At 44.7% G+C, this 18141-nt stretch overlaps 1 long non-coding RNA gene across 1 annotated transcript; it reads right to left on the bottom strand.

Annotated features, from left to right (window-relative positions):
• Nucleotides 1–5275: 5275 nt before the first annotated feature.
• On the bottom strand, nt 5276–17871 carry LOC143441875 (uncharacterized). The gene is made up of 4 exons (XR_013109617.1): nt 17595–17871; nt 9105–9267; nt 7866–8011; nt 5276–5517 (listed from the first exon to the last, which is right to left on the bottom strand). It is a non-coding gene; the product is annotated as an uncharacterized LOC143441875 (long non-coding RNA).
• Between the last annotated feature and the right edge of the window lie 270 nt (nt 17872–18141).

Raw genomic sequence — 18141 nt, 5'->3', positions numbered from 1 at the left:
GTAGTTAAAAATGAAGAGGGACTAATTCAGGGGATTTAAGAATACATTAAAAACCAAAACAAGGACTCCTAATTCAGAATACAGTGGACTCTGTTACTTCACCTGAGGTAATGCCTCCATTGCCTCTATTAATATATTCAGTACTCTTTTTATGGAAAGAGGTTGGTCTTCAGGGCTCTCTTAGTAAACATGTTGACCTAGAACAAGTGGAGTAGCTCAGAGGAAAAGCCTTAGCGCCCAAAGGCAAGGAGTGTCCCAACAGGGAAGAAGTCCACAGTATTAGCTGTAGCTACAGGATCCACGGGTGGGCAGTCAGACCTCATGTGGAGAATGCCCTACCTCATAGGATGAAGAACTCAAGGAGACCTGCTATGCAGTGCTTCGTGCTGTTTAGCAGAAAGCCATATTCATAAGGGACGTCTGGTCTCCCTTCCTAAAGACATATGCTCAGTCACTACCACAGGAGGTCAGATGCCAGGACCTGGAAGCGCATGTGCATGCTTTCTCTTAGTCCATAAAGCCTTTATTGGGTAAAGCAGAAGGAAATTTATCTATAATGTCACATAAGCCTCATTCACACCTGACCTTCAAGCCCAGCAGGCAGAAGTCACACTTGGCTTTCATTGGGCGTTGAAGGGATAATGTGTGGGTGTGAGACAAAGAGCTCTGGCTGGAAATCAAGTCACCTGCCCAGAGTTTGCCTCAGCTTGACCTTAAGAGAGTTCCAAACCTCTGACTACATTCATAAAGTGTATTTCTTCTACATAGATACAGTCAGAAGTCATGACCATCAGTGGAAGCCAAACTGTTTTCTGAAGCACTGAGAGTATATTCATGAAAAGCCAGGCTTCCTAAACCCCAAGGCAAGTCAGCAGAAATATAAAATATATAAAGTATTGATAAATATGCATTTAAGAAATTGTACTATAATTTTTACACACCCTAAAGACTGCATGGCATTTAACGAAAGTCTAGAGTCCTTACTATGGTTTCATGGTGTTAAAACTCCCAACTTTGGTGACACATGAGCCTTATAATCTGCCTTTCAAGTTCTACTCCCACCATCTCTCTGTCTCCCCACATTCCTGGCTGACATCCAGGTCTATAGATCAGAAGCCAGGCACAAGAAAAATGGCTTGTATTGTGATAGTTTGTATATGCTTGGCCCAGAAAGTGGCACTACTAGGAGGTGTGGCCTTGTTGGAGTAGGTGTGTCACTGTGGGTATGGGTTTAAGACCCTCATTCTAGCTATCTAGAGGTCAGTCTTCCACTAGCAGCCTTCAGATGAAGATGTAGACGTCTCAGCTCTGCCTGCACCATGCCTGCCTCGATACTGATGCTATGCTCCCACCTTGATGACAATGGACTGAACCTCTGAACCTGTAAGCCAGCCCCCAATTAAATGTTGTCCTTATAAGAGTTGCTTTGGTCGTGGTATCTGTTCACAAGCAGTAAAACCCTAAGACAAGCATCCACTTATCCTCAGAGCATCCCAACGTGTAAGCACTATTATCTCCCCCAGTTGGAAGACACTGAGGCTCACACAGTTGCATTACATGGCCCAGATCTGATTATAAGTCTGTCATAGAAGTCAGAGTAGGATGCTATTCTTAGTTCTTAACCTCCCCCAACACACCATTCTACATTCAGTCAAATGTGCCTAGGCATTGGAAGCCAGCTTTCCCCTCTGCCCCACATTCCTCAAAAACTTTCCCTCTAACCCCCTGGAAATACATAGAATTCAAATGTCTTACTGGATCCCTCAAATGTCCACAGACCCCACTAAAAAGCATGTGATTATTTCCTCCTGATCCTCCTTCAGGCTTGCATTGCTATTGCCATTTCAACACTTGTAAAATTGTAACTGCTTTTATTTTATGCTCCGACATCTTTTACTAGGCTTTAAAAAATCCCTAAGGCATGAGGATTTTAGTGAAACTCGTAGTCACATGTCGTTACGCATTTGTCCAGACACTGAACATACAATGCCAAGGGTGACCTAGTGTTGGCTATGGGCTGGGGCTGATAATGGTGTGTCAATGTAGTTTCATCAATGGTTAACTAGTATCAATTTAGTGGAATGCAGTTAGGCTAATCTTTGTACACATAAAGGTAAGAAGTAAAACTCAAGGTCTATTTACATATTTCAGAAATCCTAAGACTATGCCCTGTAAGCACATAACCCCCTGCAGAGCACATAGAAGAGCACACATGAATGAAGCATGGGTGGCAAGATATGACAGCTGCTTCCCATGGAACAGAGAACAAGCATCCAATGGGTGCTGCGGCAGCTATTCCAGGGGAAAACAGGCATGCTGACTGCTCACTGGCTAATGGGAGCTGCCAAGGAGTCAGAGGTAAGAAAAAGGAAGAGCAGAGGAACCAATGTACTGTGAGTGCAAACACTCCTGGGCCAGACACAGCTGAAGGCAAGCTGAGCTGTCAGGAGGAAACAAAGGCCCTGAGCAACGAGTCCCTGAGTGAAGGACGGATCCGAGGGCCGTCCATCATCCGAATGAAATGCAACCGATAAGTCAGCCTGGGAGACCACACTGCAGGAGCCCAGACTGTAGTGTCTCAGAGAATGACTCCAAAAGACGTTTTAATGGTGACTCTGATGCCAGGGGTCAGAGGCTGTGACATAGCTTCAGAGTAAGGGCAATTAATGATTTATTTGGGAAGGAAAATCTGGAGGATGGAAAAAAAAATCACCAGCTATGTGGTAATAGCATCAAGCACACCAAGGACAAAGGTGATTACACACACTTGGAAATGAAATGGCTTCTGGCTGAAGAAGGGGTTGGGACATTTGTTTTCTCATTCTACCAGTGACAACTGATATCAGAGGTGGCAATATGCACCTCTGGGTCTAAGAATCCAGGTCTACTTACCAGTCCTGTGACCTCAGGGAAGTTGTATAATCTCCCTGAGCTTCCTCTTTTCATCTCTTAAAGGGGAATGATATTTGCCCTAAAGGGTTGTTACTCTTATCTGAGATGAAATATGTGAATACCCAATCTAGAGGTTCGGGGAATAGTGACAGTGGTGGAGACTATAATTTTAAGGAGAAATTGTCCTGTGCATCCAGGCTTTATTAAGTTCTCTACCTTTCAAAGGAGCCCTAAAAGTTTGCCAGAGAAGTTTATCTGAAGCTACGTCCACTCTCTTTTTCTATGCCAGGCATTCTCTGCACAAGACAATGGGCTGAGCCTGACGGAAACACTCAAGACAGTTTCTAGGCCAAAGAGGAGGGGTAACACTTCTCTGTAGTACAAAGCATAGAGGCAGAAGTGCCACCTATGCTTCATAATCAAATGGCCTGGGGGTCAGGGGACAGTATAGTCATTGCTGGTGTCATGGAAGGAGGACGTGTTTTCTGGAATCAGTGAGCGTGGCACCAGAGAATCTGAGCTTAGATATACCTTTTATAAATCAGACTTGAAGGGGAATTGCAAGTGGCCATGCTCCGTACAGGTAACTCTAGCCCAGTACAATTAATCCATAGGATACACTTGACCAGATCAATAAGCCATTGTCTAACTAAGGAAGCAGGCTCTTCAGCAGTGCATACGGAGCCATTCAAAGGCGGCGGGAAGAACAGCAAATGAACCGGGGCAGGTGGCCAGACTGAGCCGGTAGCCTGGTGCAGGCTTTAAAATGAAGTCAGCAAGACCAATTGGGGAAATACCTCAGCTGATAAAGTGTTTGTCTTGCAAGCATACAGACACAAAATCAGACCCCCAGAATCCAACACACACACACACACACACACACACAAAAAAAAAACCCTGTCAAGAATGATGTTGCACACCTGTGATTCCAGTGGCGAGGAGGGAGTGACTGACAGATAGATCCCCGGGACTTGTTGACCAGCCAGCCTAACCACATGCGTGCATGTCCTGCCAACAAAAACATGGCAGATGGTGCACTTAAGAAATGACATCCAAGTTGTCTTCTGGCTCCTTTATGTACACACAAACGTGTGCATATGTGGACACATGCATAGATATATAAATAAAGTTTTAATTTAAACTCAATATTTTTTCAAAGGAAGTCAGTATGTGGTGTCATACATATGGGCTATGAGAGAGCCGGAAAGAAAAATGAAGCTAAAAGAGAAGTAAACACAGCGAGGGAGAAAGTGGGCATTCTGAGGAAAGTCCGAGAAAGAAGGAAGAGAGATGGAAAGTGAGTCTGGAAGACAGACATGAGAACCAACAAACCTCACTGAGGAAAAAGTAGACTCAGTGGCTGGTGTCTCATCTTGGGTCTAGACATGGGATGGCTAAGTTTGATTAATCTCTAAGAGGAGAGAACGTGGGCTAGGCCCTTAGAGCCCAGACAGTCTGGAAGAGAAAGGCCAAAGCTGTTAGATCTTTACTTCCAAACCCATCAATGCTTTCTTTCTGACGAGTTTCATAGCTTTGTTTTTGATTGACACATACTAATTGTGCACATTTGGAAGGTGTACTAAGATGCTTTGATGCCTCTGTACAATTCATAGGGATAATCGAGTAATTAGCATATCTGTGATTTCAAATATTTATCATTCCTTTGTTCTAAGAACATTATTACAAATCCTCACTTCTAAGTGCTTTGAAACGTTTGCCACATTGAGTTAACTACAGTCACTCTGCTGTGCAGTGGAACCGAACACCCTCCTGACTACTTGAAACATTGTACCCACAATCAGCCTCGCTCATCTCCCATCTCTCTTATTCCCCACAACCTCTGCTAAACACATTCTATTCTCAACTTCTATTAGAAAAAAAAAAACAAAAACAAAAAACATCTTCAGCATTGTTTTTAACATGAAAATAAAAGCAACATGCTCCTGCTCATTCCGCTTTTCTTCCTCTGGGTCATCTAAGTTCTTGGGAGAGTATCACTCAGATCGCGCTGTCAGAAAAGGTGGAAATGTTCCAGAGATGCCATGAGGGCACCCTGATAGGAGTTGGAAGACGTTCATTTCGGAATACGTTGTTTAGTAGACAAGGCGTAGCTGCTGTCACCCCACCCGTGTGAGAAGGACTTTGGGGAGAGTGTGTAAGGGGACTTAACCTTTGCCCCTGCCTTGGCTACTTGTGTGATCTTGAGCAATTGACTTAACCTATTTGGACATCTGTTTATAAATTTGCAAAAATGCAGAGGCTGAGTTGGAGGCCAAGCTTCTTTGGTAGTGCTCGGAATTCTGTGGTTCTACCAGCCCATGGTTATTTATACATCAGGCTTTCTCAAAACACCCAAAAGGTATCAGCAGCCTTGGCAGGCATGTCAATAATATTTTCTTTATTATGTTATTATAAAGGGAATAGATTATTTATCTTCCCTTGGTACAATTTGTACTTGCCTACAATTCAACACGCACAGTAAAGCTCTTCTCCTCTCAACTCACAAAGCACCCAATGCCTCTTAGTGTTCTTAACACATTCTGCTATAACCATAGTATGGTTATTCATAAAAATGCTGCATTGTCCAGAACCAGTGCTCAAGACGTGCTTGTTTATGTCTTCAACCTACAGCCAAAGAAAATGGAAAACACAAGAGGAGATTTTTTTTAATAGGGCTCTTATTTTGTGCTCCTCCAAAGCTCCAACTTTTCAAGTCTTAATAATTGAGCCCATCTCGTGGCCAAAGTCCCCAGTGGTAATTTCTGGAGTAATATGGGAGTCACGGGACACAAACAAGGAAGGCAGCTGCTGGGAGTATCAGAAAAAAAGGGGGACGGCAGGAGCTCCTGCCCAGGCAATGGCTCTAGGTTTGAGATGACACCTAGTTATGCAAAATGGAACAGTACGCTGAGCCAAAGGAATGTTGTCAAATGTCAAGCATTTTCAGCTGAAAAATAAAAGAGAAAAAGAAAGGCACAGACAGACAGAAGACAGACAAAAAGAGAGGAGACAGAGAGAGACAGAGACAGAGACAGAGACAGAGAGAGAGAGAGAGAGAGAGAGAGAGAGAGAGAGAGAGAGAGAGATCAACGGTTCAATCTAGGAGCTGTCCCCTAAGCTGTACTTTCAGGTCAGCCATATTTTCTAGTCAATCATCCTGTAAGACATGTTACCCAAGGACTCAGTGTTATTTCAACAAGTTTCCGTGGCCCTTTTATCGTTGGGGGAGGGGGGCACGCCTCTTGGAGTTCCTGTTCTCTGCTGCTTTTTTTAATTCCCCAAAGCAGAGGGCCTCCCTCCTTCAACCAGTTCTCCCACCAATGCTCCAGGTCTCTATTAATAGTCAACTTCCTATTGTCACCGTGTCCTAACCCTGGCACATCCCTGCTCTATCTTCTGGCTTCACTCCCCTACAACACCTCTAAGGGACAATGGCTTCCTTTGTCACCAGTGAACCCTGAGATTGCTGGGGTCAAGAGCCTTTAACTCCTTTCCTTCTCCTGCCACTCAGGCCTACTTCCTGCTTCCCCTGTACACGTCAGCAACCCTCTACAGGGTTGCTCACATTCCCAAGACCCTTCTTCCACAGTTAATGCCTACCCTAGAAGCATGCAAGCGCCCGCTAGTCTTGATTTCTGGGAGCTGAAGTTTTGTTTCTGTTAACTTGCAAGCTTATTTTTACCTCTCTCCCATGTGTATCTACACTTAAACACTGACTGAATTCAACATTTGGGACAAGAGAAAGAACTTTACTCAACTGGAGTCAGGGATGGTGGCTGAAGAGGCCCTGCCATCACAGGACAGATGGCAGACATTGACCCAAGATCATCTTAGTCACACAGTGGGGTGCCAGAGCAGAGGCTAACTGCTTGCCCAGCAACTTCCCTGAGGGACAGAGAGACAGACAACCACATGGTCCAGGGCTACTTGCTATTGACTGGGAAAAACAAACAAACAAATAAAAAACTCACATAGTTAACTCTCTTAGCATAGCAGTAAACTGGGAGGCTGTTGAGGGCTCAGAGGTCTGTGGATGGTGCCAAGAAGCCTGTGCAGCATAGTCCCAGGATGCTGAAACAGGCTGGAGAGGCCAGCCCTCCAGGAGAGAAAAGCCAAGTCAACATCACCAGGCTGCTAATGCCTCCAGCTCTCAGAGTGACAGGAACAGGATGTTCCACCGGTGGCTGCACCCTGGAGCCACTCTATCAATCACAGTTTGGAACATCGAGCTTCAGTCTGCAACTAGCTCCTGAGAGGTCTCTCGCTCTCTCACTTCCTCACTAGGCTTTTGTTTTGCTACCAAAATTCTAACTGACACTCCGGAAACAGGAATGGCTTTGGGTTTCATCATCAAGTGTTGAGGTGTACCACTCATCGGCAGCACGACCCGGAGGACCCGGGAGTTCAACTGCCCCAGTTGGCTGTTGTTTATTCATCCGTCTAGATGACTGGCATGAATTCAGGTCGTCACACAGGTCTTCTCCCGAACATCTGGCCAGTTGTTTATCTCCCCAGCTTTGTGACAGTTGGCAGTTGTCCATCTTTGGCTCTCTTTACCCTCCCACGAGAAGTCCAGCCTTTCACTGGGTGTTTCTTCCTTCGGTGCTATGGAAATCAACTTGGAAGGAACTTACATGGCTGCCCTGCCTTTTGTCACCTGTCCTTTCTTGGGCAGTCACCTGCATGTCTGTTCTTGCCCTATCCGTGTCCTCTCCCACACACCAAGTTTTTCAAGGATCACCACAAGAATTGACTACCTAAGTAATACCCCAGCAGGATTTCTCCAACAGATTAAGAGTCTTTTCCTCGGTTTATATTTCAGCAAAGGTGGACCCAATTTTCAACTTAACCTTCTGGACTGACAATGAGAATTCACCATGTACTTCTCACAGAATGAACCTTTCCTTTCCCTACCCCCGCGCCCCCCCCCCCCCAGTCTTTCTAGTTTGCCTTTTCTATAAAGTCATACTTGCCTTCTAAGTGGCAATCCAGAATTTTCAGGAAGCTTCTGTGATCTGATGTGGTCTTCTCTCTGCCATATGTCTTTCCTCTTTGGTTGGTTTCCTTTTGGTCCATTTAGCTGCTTATGGTCTTCACCTAATTCCTGGTCTCACCCTCCCTGAGATACACACAGTGACAGTAGAGGAGGAAAAGATGGTGATGATAATGATGATGGTGACAGCACGAGCTAGCATCTGTTAACCGTTAACAAGACACTACACAGAAGACTCACCAGGTCTTCCTGTTTTCCAAGATTTTACCTGAACGATCACTAAAGTGGGCCTAAGAGAACTTAAACAGCCAATCTGATTGATACTGGTGTATTTACCTGTTCTTTGTGGCCTTCATTCCTTTATCTACAACTCCCAGGTATCCATGATCATAATTCTGGACCCTGACATTTGACTTTGCTTTTAAATCGAAAAGTACTATTTCGTTTTAAGAACTCCATGTTTTTGTAATAATCTCTGGATTTTCAGTGGTGAATCAAGAGAGCAGCTTGGGATAAGGATGACGTGTGTGTTTAAGTCTTGCCTCCGCAAATTACTCTCCCCTACTGAACAAAGGATTGACATTCTGATAGATTCTTAGCAAGTTGAAAAAGTCATTAAGTCACAAATGCACTTGGGATACCTAATCCACCAAATGCCCCTGCTTAGCCACACAGCACAGTGGAGTGTCAGAGTTTTCTTCCCCTCGTGATGCCAGGGTTCACTAGGGCCTGGGACTCATTGCCTCTACCCAGCATCTACCAAAGGTCTGTTGCTTTTGAAAGATCATAATGTACTAAAATTGTAAGACAAACTACCATAAAGTTGGGGGCTTCTAAACGCGTTGTGATCTTAGGTGTGTTTTCTTATGAATCAGCACCTTGCTCTCCTTATTCATGAAATAAAGATAATATAGAAGGCACAGGGTTTGAGAATCACATGAAGGGATATGTACAAACCCCACCATGCTCAGCATCTGGTGGCTACTACATGGTCATCTTCTTCCTGAGATGATGCTTATTCCCAGTGTAGCAGGAAGGTAGGAAATTACGGATTACTTTGTCATCATGCCTTCATATTACATGTTAACCATGGGAAAGTTCTCCATATTATAAAATGTGAAGAAATAACCTTGTCTGCAGCACAGCAGAAGGCAGGCGTAATAGAAAGAGCTAACAGCTGCTATCCTTTCTGCTCCCAAACTGCAGGTCAAACTCTTACCTCGTATTATACTTCTCCAGCATGACTCTATCTGAGAAGCTTGATAATATTTTGTCTCCTGGCTTGCTTACCAGGTTCAATACCTTCTTGGCTTGAGAATACCCAGTAGTAGTAGACACTTGGGCAAGATTTATAGTCCTATAAGCTGGACTTGCAACATCACCTGGAAAACAGCCAAAAATGCAGATTTTCAGGCTGAGGAGATGGCTTAAGTGTTCACCAGAGACATCTTGAACCACTGAATCTTTTCTGGTCCATCACATGTATAGTCTTCCACATTACCCACTTAGTAACTGTAGGTAGAGGCTGGGGCTTTCTCTAAGGGGTACCTGAGGTCAGTCTCCAGAACCCACATTAAAAAGGTATTATGGTGTTCTGTGCATGTAATCTCAAGGGAAGTAGAGACAAGCAGACCCTTGATTTGGTGGCTCTGTGGTAAGCTAGTCTAGCCTACCTGGTGCAGTGAGAGACCTTGTCTTAATCACGCACATACCAAGAAAGAAAGAATGAATGAATGGACGAACTATGGATTCTTATTCCAACCTAGTAAATAGGAAAGTCTGTATGTGGACCACTGAAATCTATGATTTTCTTGTTGTTGTTGTTTTGTTATGTTTGTGTGTACACTGTCACTGTCTTCAGGCACACCAGAAGAGGACATCAGATCTCATTACAGATGGTTGTGAGCTGCCCTGTGGCTGGTGGGAATTGAACTCAGGACCTCTGAAAGAACAGTCAGTGCTCTTGACCTCTCTCTGAGCCATCTCTCCAGCCCTGAAATCTGGGTTTTATGAAGCCCTCCAAATACAGTGGAGAATGCTCTCTCTCTCTCTCTCTCTCTCTCTCTCTCTCTCTCTCACACACACACACACAGAGAGAGAGAGAGAGAGAGAGAGAGAGAGAATTAAAAAGTAAATAAATAAAGCCCTCTGGGTGACCCTGACAAAGGCTCCCGATTGAGAACACCTGGCTGAGACAATGACCAGAACGAAACAGAAAGGAGCAATGTGGCAGCAGAGAGCCTGGTCCCCAGCGGCACACTGCCAGTACCTGTACTTGTAAGGCCATTGAGCATGGGATTGTTTCACCACACAGTTCATTACAGACAAACATTCTTCCCACACAGACTCCCTCACACTGGTGCCTCAGCTCTGGCCTCCAGGAACCAGCACAAAGAAAGGCAGATAACTGAGACCCAACCCGGGAGGACCTGCCATGGTCCCCTACACGATACTCCGATATTCGTTGCTCATCATGAGACGCAAAGCACTCCAACATGCACCTGGCTTCCTCAGAGCAGACCACACAAGGGTGTAACCACACCAACCCACACTTTCCCACGTAGTGCTGCACCTCCCACAGCCCCACGAGCTCTGGTAACCAGGCAGCTGAGCTGATTCAGCCAATTCGGCAAAAATATGGGAGGGGCCAGAGCTTTGAATTTAGGCTGTAATTAACAGCCCCAAAGATACATGCCCAGGACCCTTATTCCTGCATAGCAAACAAAAGTATCATGCTTTCAAAACTTTTACCTTCTCCAAAATTCATGTTGAGCTTAACCCACCCACCCCCAAAATTCACCCATCTTTAGTATGGTCATATGGAGGGGAGGGGGCTTCTTGGAGCATGGAAGCTGCTCCTTCGTTTATTATCATGAACAAGATTAAAGTTCGGTGTCTGGCCCCAGCTGCACCTGATGGGGCCCAAGAGCTGAAGGAGAAGCATTCACCCCTAACCCAGAAGCTAGCTCCAATTGGTAACCCCTTGCAAATGAAAAGTTAGTTTTCTTCAAAGGAGTCTCACTGCAGAAACAAACGGTTCTTTAAGGGTAGGCTGAATGCCCATGGCCAAGAGAAAAACTGAATGGCACCTTTGGGGGTTCTTTGTCTCATAATGTGTCAGGATTTTTAACTTTTTATCTAAACATATTTTTCCTCTTTTTTACCTTACATATCCTTTGAGTATAGCTTCCAGTTTTGTGTTTTTATGAGATTCCTGAGAGTGCGAAAGAGTCGGCCTTGTCATCTGTTGTTTCCGGGGTCTTCTCTTGGACTCTTTTCCTTCTGTATGTTTAGATTGTCCTATTTCGGTGTGTTAGGTTTTATTTTCTCCTATTTTATTTTATCTTATCTCATATTATTATCTCATAATCCCTTAGAAGCCTGTTTGTTTTCTAATATGAGACAGGAAGAGAGTAGATCAGAAAGGGAGACAACATGGGGAGGAACAAGGAGGAGTAGAGGGAACGTAATCAAGATATATTATGTGAGGAGAAAAAAATGTGTTTTAGATAATATAATATAATATAATTTAAAAACACAGGATTAAAAGCTCTTGTAAATCAAGTTTGATCTCTCATCCTCCTACCTCTGGCATGTGAATACAGAGCTAGGAGACCCACAACAAACCTCAAAACCCTGATCCGGACTCTGCATCCTCCGTTTAAGGTATTCTGTCATTGCAGCACAAATGGAAAAAGGCACCAAGATGGTAGTCGCCTTTTCACCCTAAATCCAGTGACTCAACCATCAGCAGCCTCATGTTTCTCCCTGCTTCTAACCTGAGCAGTTAAAGCCTCGTCTTCATCTTCAGCCACTGCACCTGACATCTGACCCACCCCTATCACACAAGGCCTCACCTCACCACATGAAGGAGGAAGCAATGCCTACCCACAGTTGTAGGAGGAGCTAAGGTGAGAGGAGTAAGGAAAGGAAGAGGAAAAGGAAGAGGAGGAGCTAGTGAGACAGAGAGGTTGAAACAGAGAGGTAGGAGGATGGAGAGCCACACAGGTAAGGAGAGCAGTCCTGGGTAACAACTTATATTTAGGTTAGCTATTTGGGAAACACCTCAAATTGTATAGGCATACTGTTATTGAGCACTACCAAATATATAAAGCCTTTGATTAATATTTAAGCATTAGAGTTTCATTCATACAGGGTCTGTGTGAATGGCAAGATGGTCTGAGCAAAGCCCAGCCTTGTGGAGACAGCGTGGAAGATTGGCAGAGCCATCTCCCACTCTGGCCTCTTGTGGGTGGAAGGTCTGGTGTCTCTGGCTGGCCATTTCTAGCTGCAGCACACACGTGGTCTCTGGCCCCAGAACATGGCAGCTGAGCTAGGCAGAGCCACCGCAGCTTAGATAGTCAACTTGACCAGTGGCCATTTTAAATAATTACTTCAATACACAGTCACTGAGTGTGTAGCTCAGAAGACCGTATGCAGCTAGAAAGGGTGAGGAGGAGGTCCAAGATTCCAAGAGGATTGTGGGAATGCTTCTGCTGTCTTAGTTCTGGGAGAAGTGAGAGCATTGTATCAAGAAACATGAGCACTAAAATGCAACCAGACAGTAAAGCTGAGTCTTTCCCCTAGTGCCACCATTTCCCGTTCACTGAGAGTCTCTGTCCTTGCCCCTTTCCCTTCAGTATGTCCTCTGGCTCCATGAGCCACCAGAATCCTTCCAGTTAATTAAATGGTTCTAAGCATGTTTATCTGACCTAGAAGGAACCAGATGGGTAGTCCATTCTTAGAACCCCGCACCAACCCCAGCTCCCCACAGTGGTCCCCTCACAGAGCTCTTTCATCCTCTGTACAGTCATCACTGATAACCTTCCTCCAAGTGTTAACTACAGCATGTTGGGAGCCGCAGTGAGGGTGTCAACATCCGCCATTCCAAGATGGCGCGGACATCGTGTCCTCCCCACTAGTAAACAATTAACTGTGCAGGTGCAAAGGCAAAAAAAGCCCGCCAAAGTCACTGGCCAATCCCGAGGCGTAATATTGGGTGATGAGTGAACAGCCAATCAGAAGTGAACACGTCACTCTAGGGTGTATTTAAGCTGTGCCTCTTCCTGTCTTTGGCCCTTCCGCGGTCTTCACTTCTGCCGATACAAGATTAAAGCCTCGCTGTGGTAACCACCCAAATTCTGCCTCTCATGTCTCTCTTCCATGGGCGAAAGGGGACACGGGAGGCACGCGGGGAACAACAGCACTTGTTCGGAGCCGTGCAGCACACCGAAACACCTGAGAGGGGGACCCATCTTCAAACAGCACTTGGAGCACACCTCAGTCCTGACTTTAATCCATCTCTGAGTGTGTTATAATAATTAATACAACATAATGCTATATGTTGTGGTACTATATTGTTAAGGAAATGATTCTTTAAACTGTAACTATACTTATTTGGATCTCCTGATACAGAAACTGCAGACACACAAGGAAGACAGTTATCTTTTTACACCATGATGGGGGGAACAACTTACATAACAGCCTCCCTTTGAATTATGCCCCCAAAACCACTTGCTAAAATATGATTGGCAGACTGTTCCACAAGGTTTCCATAGAATACTGGACTTTGAAATGACATGTGTCTATGTGGCTAAAATGACCACAATAACCAGTCTCTTACAAACCCACAGGACATTGTGCTGAAAGGTTCACGACCTCAGCTCGACTGTCACTCCCCATGAATAGACTGGAGCACAGAGGAAAAATAGACATATTTTCAAGGGCTTGTCAATATGAGATCCAAGTTTTTCCTTCCTGGTGGCCTTTGAAAGCCAGCCAGCTGCTCAAGCAAACGAGATCCATTGGCTTCTCACTGGGGCCTATGGTTCAGGCCACGTGGTGGGTGCTTTTTTTTTTCCTGCTCAGATGGAAGGACTACTCTTACATCAATGGCATAAAAGAAACCTTATTCATAGGAAGCATCCAAAATAGAAGTGTTGCTGTTGAAGTAATTAGACTCGGGTTTAAGCAGATCAGCTCCTCATTAAGGGTTTCCTTCAAAGGCTTTTTACAGGCTTACAGCTCGACTCTAATCTCCACTGTCAGCTGTGCAAAGTAGCAACACAGAGACGTTCATTCACACACTAAGAATCTGTACTCAGGCTTCACTGGCAGAACACAGTAAAGACTTCACTGTACACAAGTATAAATAATCTGCTTGTTGCCACCACCAACCCCTCAGAGAAAATGGAGAGCCCGAAGATCAAAGTAACCTGTTACACAGGTTACTTTCTATTTCTATTTCAAGAAGAAAACTCTAGCCGTGAGTAGGCGCTTGGCTGAACATTCTCAGTAGCCTGGGATGCCCCTGAAACCCTTCCCTCACTGTAGACTTCATCACTTTGTGGATATTTACTATGTACCTCACTCTCTTCCAGCTTAGAGGAAACAGACAATTGAGACACACGCTGCTCACGATCTTACCCCCGTTCCTCTGTATGTGTCTGCCTAGGCACTCCAGTGCAGCTCTGTGCCATGCGGTGGTCCAGACTCCATCCAGAACCACAGAACTGGAAGCAGGGTCTGAACCTCCAAGCACAAACCACGACTCTTTACACGACTGTATGATCTATACACCATCATCAAGTGATCCTTATACAGAGAGAGGTTAGATCGCAGGTTCCTAAATATGTCCTTCCATTCTGATTAGGTATCAAACTCAGGGCTTTGGAGCAACAGCCCGTCTCCTAAGGGAAGACACAGACATCCATTCTCCTTGAAGTCTTTCTTTGTTGGTGTTGGCAAAAGAAAACTGCCCATCTGAAGCTCCCACTTTTCTCAAGGCTCACAATAATGGATGTGGGCAAGAATCACAGTGAAATCAGGCGTGGATTTGAGTCTCATTTTCATAATTGCCTGTGATAATGTATGAAAAATAAGCTATCTAACTGGGGCTCTGTTTCATCACTGTGAGATGGTTGGAGGTGCGGGTTGCACCCTTCATTCTGAAATGTTCGGAATCAGAAAAACTTTTCTTTTTTTAAGGCAGGGTCTCACTAGGTAGCTCCAGCTGGTCCTGGACTCATCAAAACTATATCTTGTTTTGGATTTTTCTCCAATTTAACCCTTTTATATGTGTAATGAGTCATATTGGGAGGGGACACACGCCGAAATATCAAGCTTTAATTTACCCCTTACACAATGTCACTACTGTGGCTTTTCACACAATGTCCAATGTAGAGTTTTGCATTCGGGACACCATACCAGTGTTCACAGAGGTTTAGATTTTGGAGTGCTCTGAATTTCAGATTTTTCCGATGACAAATGTTCAACCTGAAATAATTTTACTAGGGGGTCAGGATCAGTAGGACGGTATGAAATAATGCAGCAGAGAACACAGATATGATTGGCACAAGACAGTATGTGTTCAGTAACTGTTCCTGTGGTTATCTACACCATTGGTGGGACTTCCAGAGTGATGGGCAAGAAAGGCAGGGATGACTCTCTCAGAATTCACAGCAACCTGGCCTTTCACTCAAAGCGTCCTCAAATACCATACAACATAAGTACCTAGCAAATAGGCAGTGATACCCTTCTAAACAGACAGTGGGGAGAAGCCACAAATGCCCTGAAATGCACATACCTACCAAGCAGACAATGCACTTCGAAACTGGACAGTAGGAGATAGAAAACACTAGAAACTGTCATTTGTGGCTCCCTGAGGAAAGGTGAACAAGGGTTGATATTTTAAAACAGTTTCAACAATGAGTCTATAAAGCATATATAAGTATGCTGTACCCAAAACTAGTCAGGTATAAAGAAATCCAGGTTGGGTTTAAAAAAAATTTTTTTTGAGACAGGGTTTCTCTGTGTAGCCCTGGCTGTCCTGGAACTCACTCTGTAGACCAGGCTGGCCTCGAACTCAGAAATCCACCTGCCTCTGCCTCCCAAGTGCTGGGATCAAAGGCGTGCGCCACCACCGCCCGGCCAGGTTTATAATTCTCAATCAACAAATAGACACTCAGATCCTTTTATAAAGTAGGGGGTTGAGGCAGGGTCTCACTACAAAGCCATGGCTGTCCTAGAACTCACCATGTAGACCAGGTTAGCCTGGAACTCACAGAGATCTGCCTGCCTCTCCCTTTAGTGCTGAGATTAAGTGGGCATCATGATGCCCAGTGACATTTATATCCTTAAAGCAACAATCTAATCTATAATTTTGTTTGCAAAATCCTTACCCAAACTGAAATTTTCCAGGAGATATTTATTGCATAGGTTTAGTACGTAGATCAAATGGAGCTGGTAAAGTTAGCAACTTAAGACACAGAATACTCCAGTTAAATCTTGAGTTCAAATAACATAGAAATAAGTTTTTAGTATAAATATGCCCCTATGCAATATTTGGCAACCATAACAAAACATGATTATTTCTTCTAAGCTCTAGACTTTAATTCAATAGCCTCGGGGGGAAAAAAACAAACTGATTAGTAATAAACTTATCATAAGTAAAGAAAATTAATAAAATTGCAAGTGGCAGGTAAAAAAAAATATTAAACCAGTCCATTCACCTCAGCCAAATTAAACCTGAGCCTTTAGTTTTCCTTTGTTTCAAACACTAGTTTGGGCTTCCTTTTCTGTGTGGAGAGACTGCTAGGTAATCTGTGCCTTGCTTGTGCTATGCTATGCTCAAAGGAAAGAGATCAACAGAGGAAAAGCTAAACTCCCAGAAATAAGTTCTTGAGATCAAGTGCCAAGGTTCATTCTGTAATGTGGACACAAGGTTCAACCTCACTTTCCCAATGAAAAAGCGCTAGCCCTGACCTCAGCTGCCGAGTTACTGAGAACAGAGCTCACAGGCTCATACACACACACACACACACACACACCACACAACCTCACACACTCACATACACCACACACATACACACAAACACACCACACCACACAGCCTCACACTCACACACAAACACATACACACATACACACATACACCACACAACCTCACACTCACACCACACACACACACACCACACAACCTCACACACTCACACACACCACACACATACACACAAACACACCACACAGCCTCACACTCACACACAAACACACACATACACCACACAACCTCACACACTCACACACACCACACACATACACACAAACACACCACACCACACAGCCTCACACTCACACACCACAGACACACATACACACACATACCACAAGCACATACACACACACATACAGAGCCTCACACTTCATTTCATCCTCTTAATTCTCTCTAAAATCTGGTAAAATGTTTTTCACTTGGAATTCAAATATGCTTTGATGGTGTCAATTTTTTTCCATCTTTGAATTGCCAAACAGTCTCCCTGGAGAAAGATTAAGTAGTTCTTTGGACATTAGCTAGTTTTGGGGTGTTGGTGCTATTGTTGTTGGATTGTTTGTTTGTTTCGGGTCACTTCACTGTGTTATACATATGCAATTTTACTTTTCTGCCACTGTTACAGATGTTCATACATCTTGTGGGTCTTCCCAAGTCGGTAGGTCTCAGTAATTAGAAATTTATTCCACTGGGAAGGAAAGCACTGAAGTGACCGAAGGGAGACTAAATGCAGGGTGTCAGGCAAAGCAGCAGACTTGAGGTCTCAAGGCAGGACTTATGTTCCCACCTTGCATGCACACTGTGTGGCACTAGATATTTCCGTCCTCCAACTGGCCCATGCCTCTGTGCAGTCCAGAATCCTGGGCTTCGCAGTCCACTCACCTGTGTTCAGATCTTTCACCTTTTGCTCACCGGTTTTTTCAGACAGTCCTTCCATCCTTCGGTTTCTGGAACAGGTCGTATGAATGGTGCACACTCACCCCTTCTCTCCCCACCGGACCCTTCGGGACAACTTTGAAAATAGCTGTCAAATAGCTCAGAAGATCAAGAGCTACATGTCCAGAAACACAAAGTGGGTCTACATAGTCAGCCCTATCCAGTGAGGAACCATGGTGCTGGGGTGCTGGAAGGGGAAGAGCAGAGAAGCTGTTCTGGCAGCTTGGGCTTTGGCCTCTGAAAACTGCTTAGACTTAGAAACTCTCAGTTGGCAAAGATCCGGAGGGAAGGTCAGGACACTGTGTCCTGCAAGTGAAAGGGAACTGGCCAAAAAGACATGAAGCATGGCAGTCACTTCACCACGTGACAACATAATTTGAGGTCAGCCTTCTCTGAGGCTACCTCCAGTACCCCAACATGTGGCCAAGAAATAAGGGACCAACACTCAGCTCTGGGGCCCCTGCACTACCCCACCCAATACTCCAGAACTCTA

Source organism: Arvicanthis niloticus, chromosome 4, assembly GCF_011762505.2.
Source record: "Arvicanthis niloticus isolate mArvNil1 chromosome 4, mArvNil1.pat.X, whole genome shotgun sequence".
NCBI lineage: Eukaryota > Metazoa > Chordata > Mammalia > Rodentia > Muridae > Arvicanthis > Arvicanthis niloticus.
The sequence above is the reverse complement of the archived record's forward strand: the minus strand, read 5'-3'. Positions and strand labels throughout refer to the sequence as shown.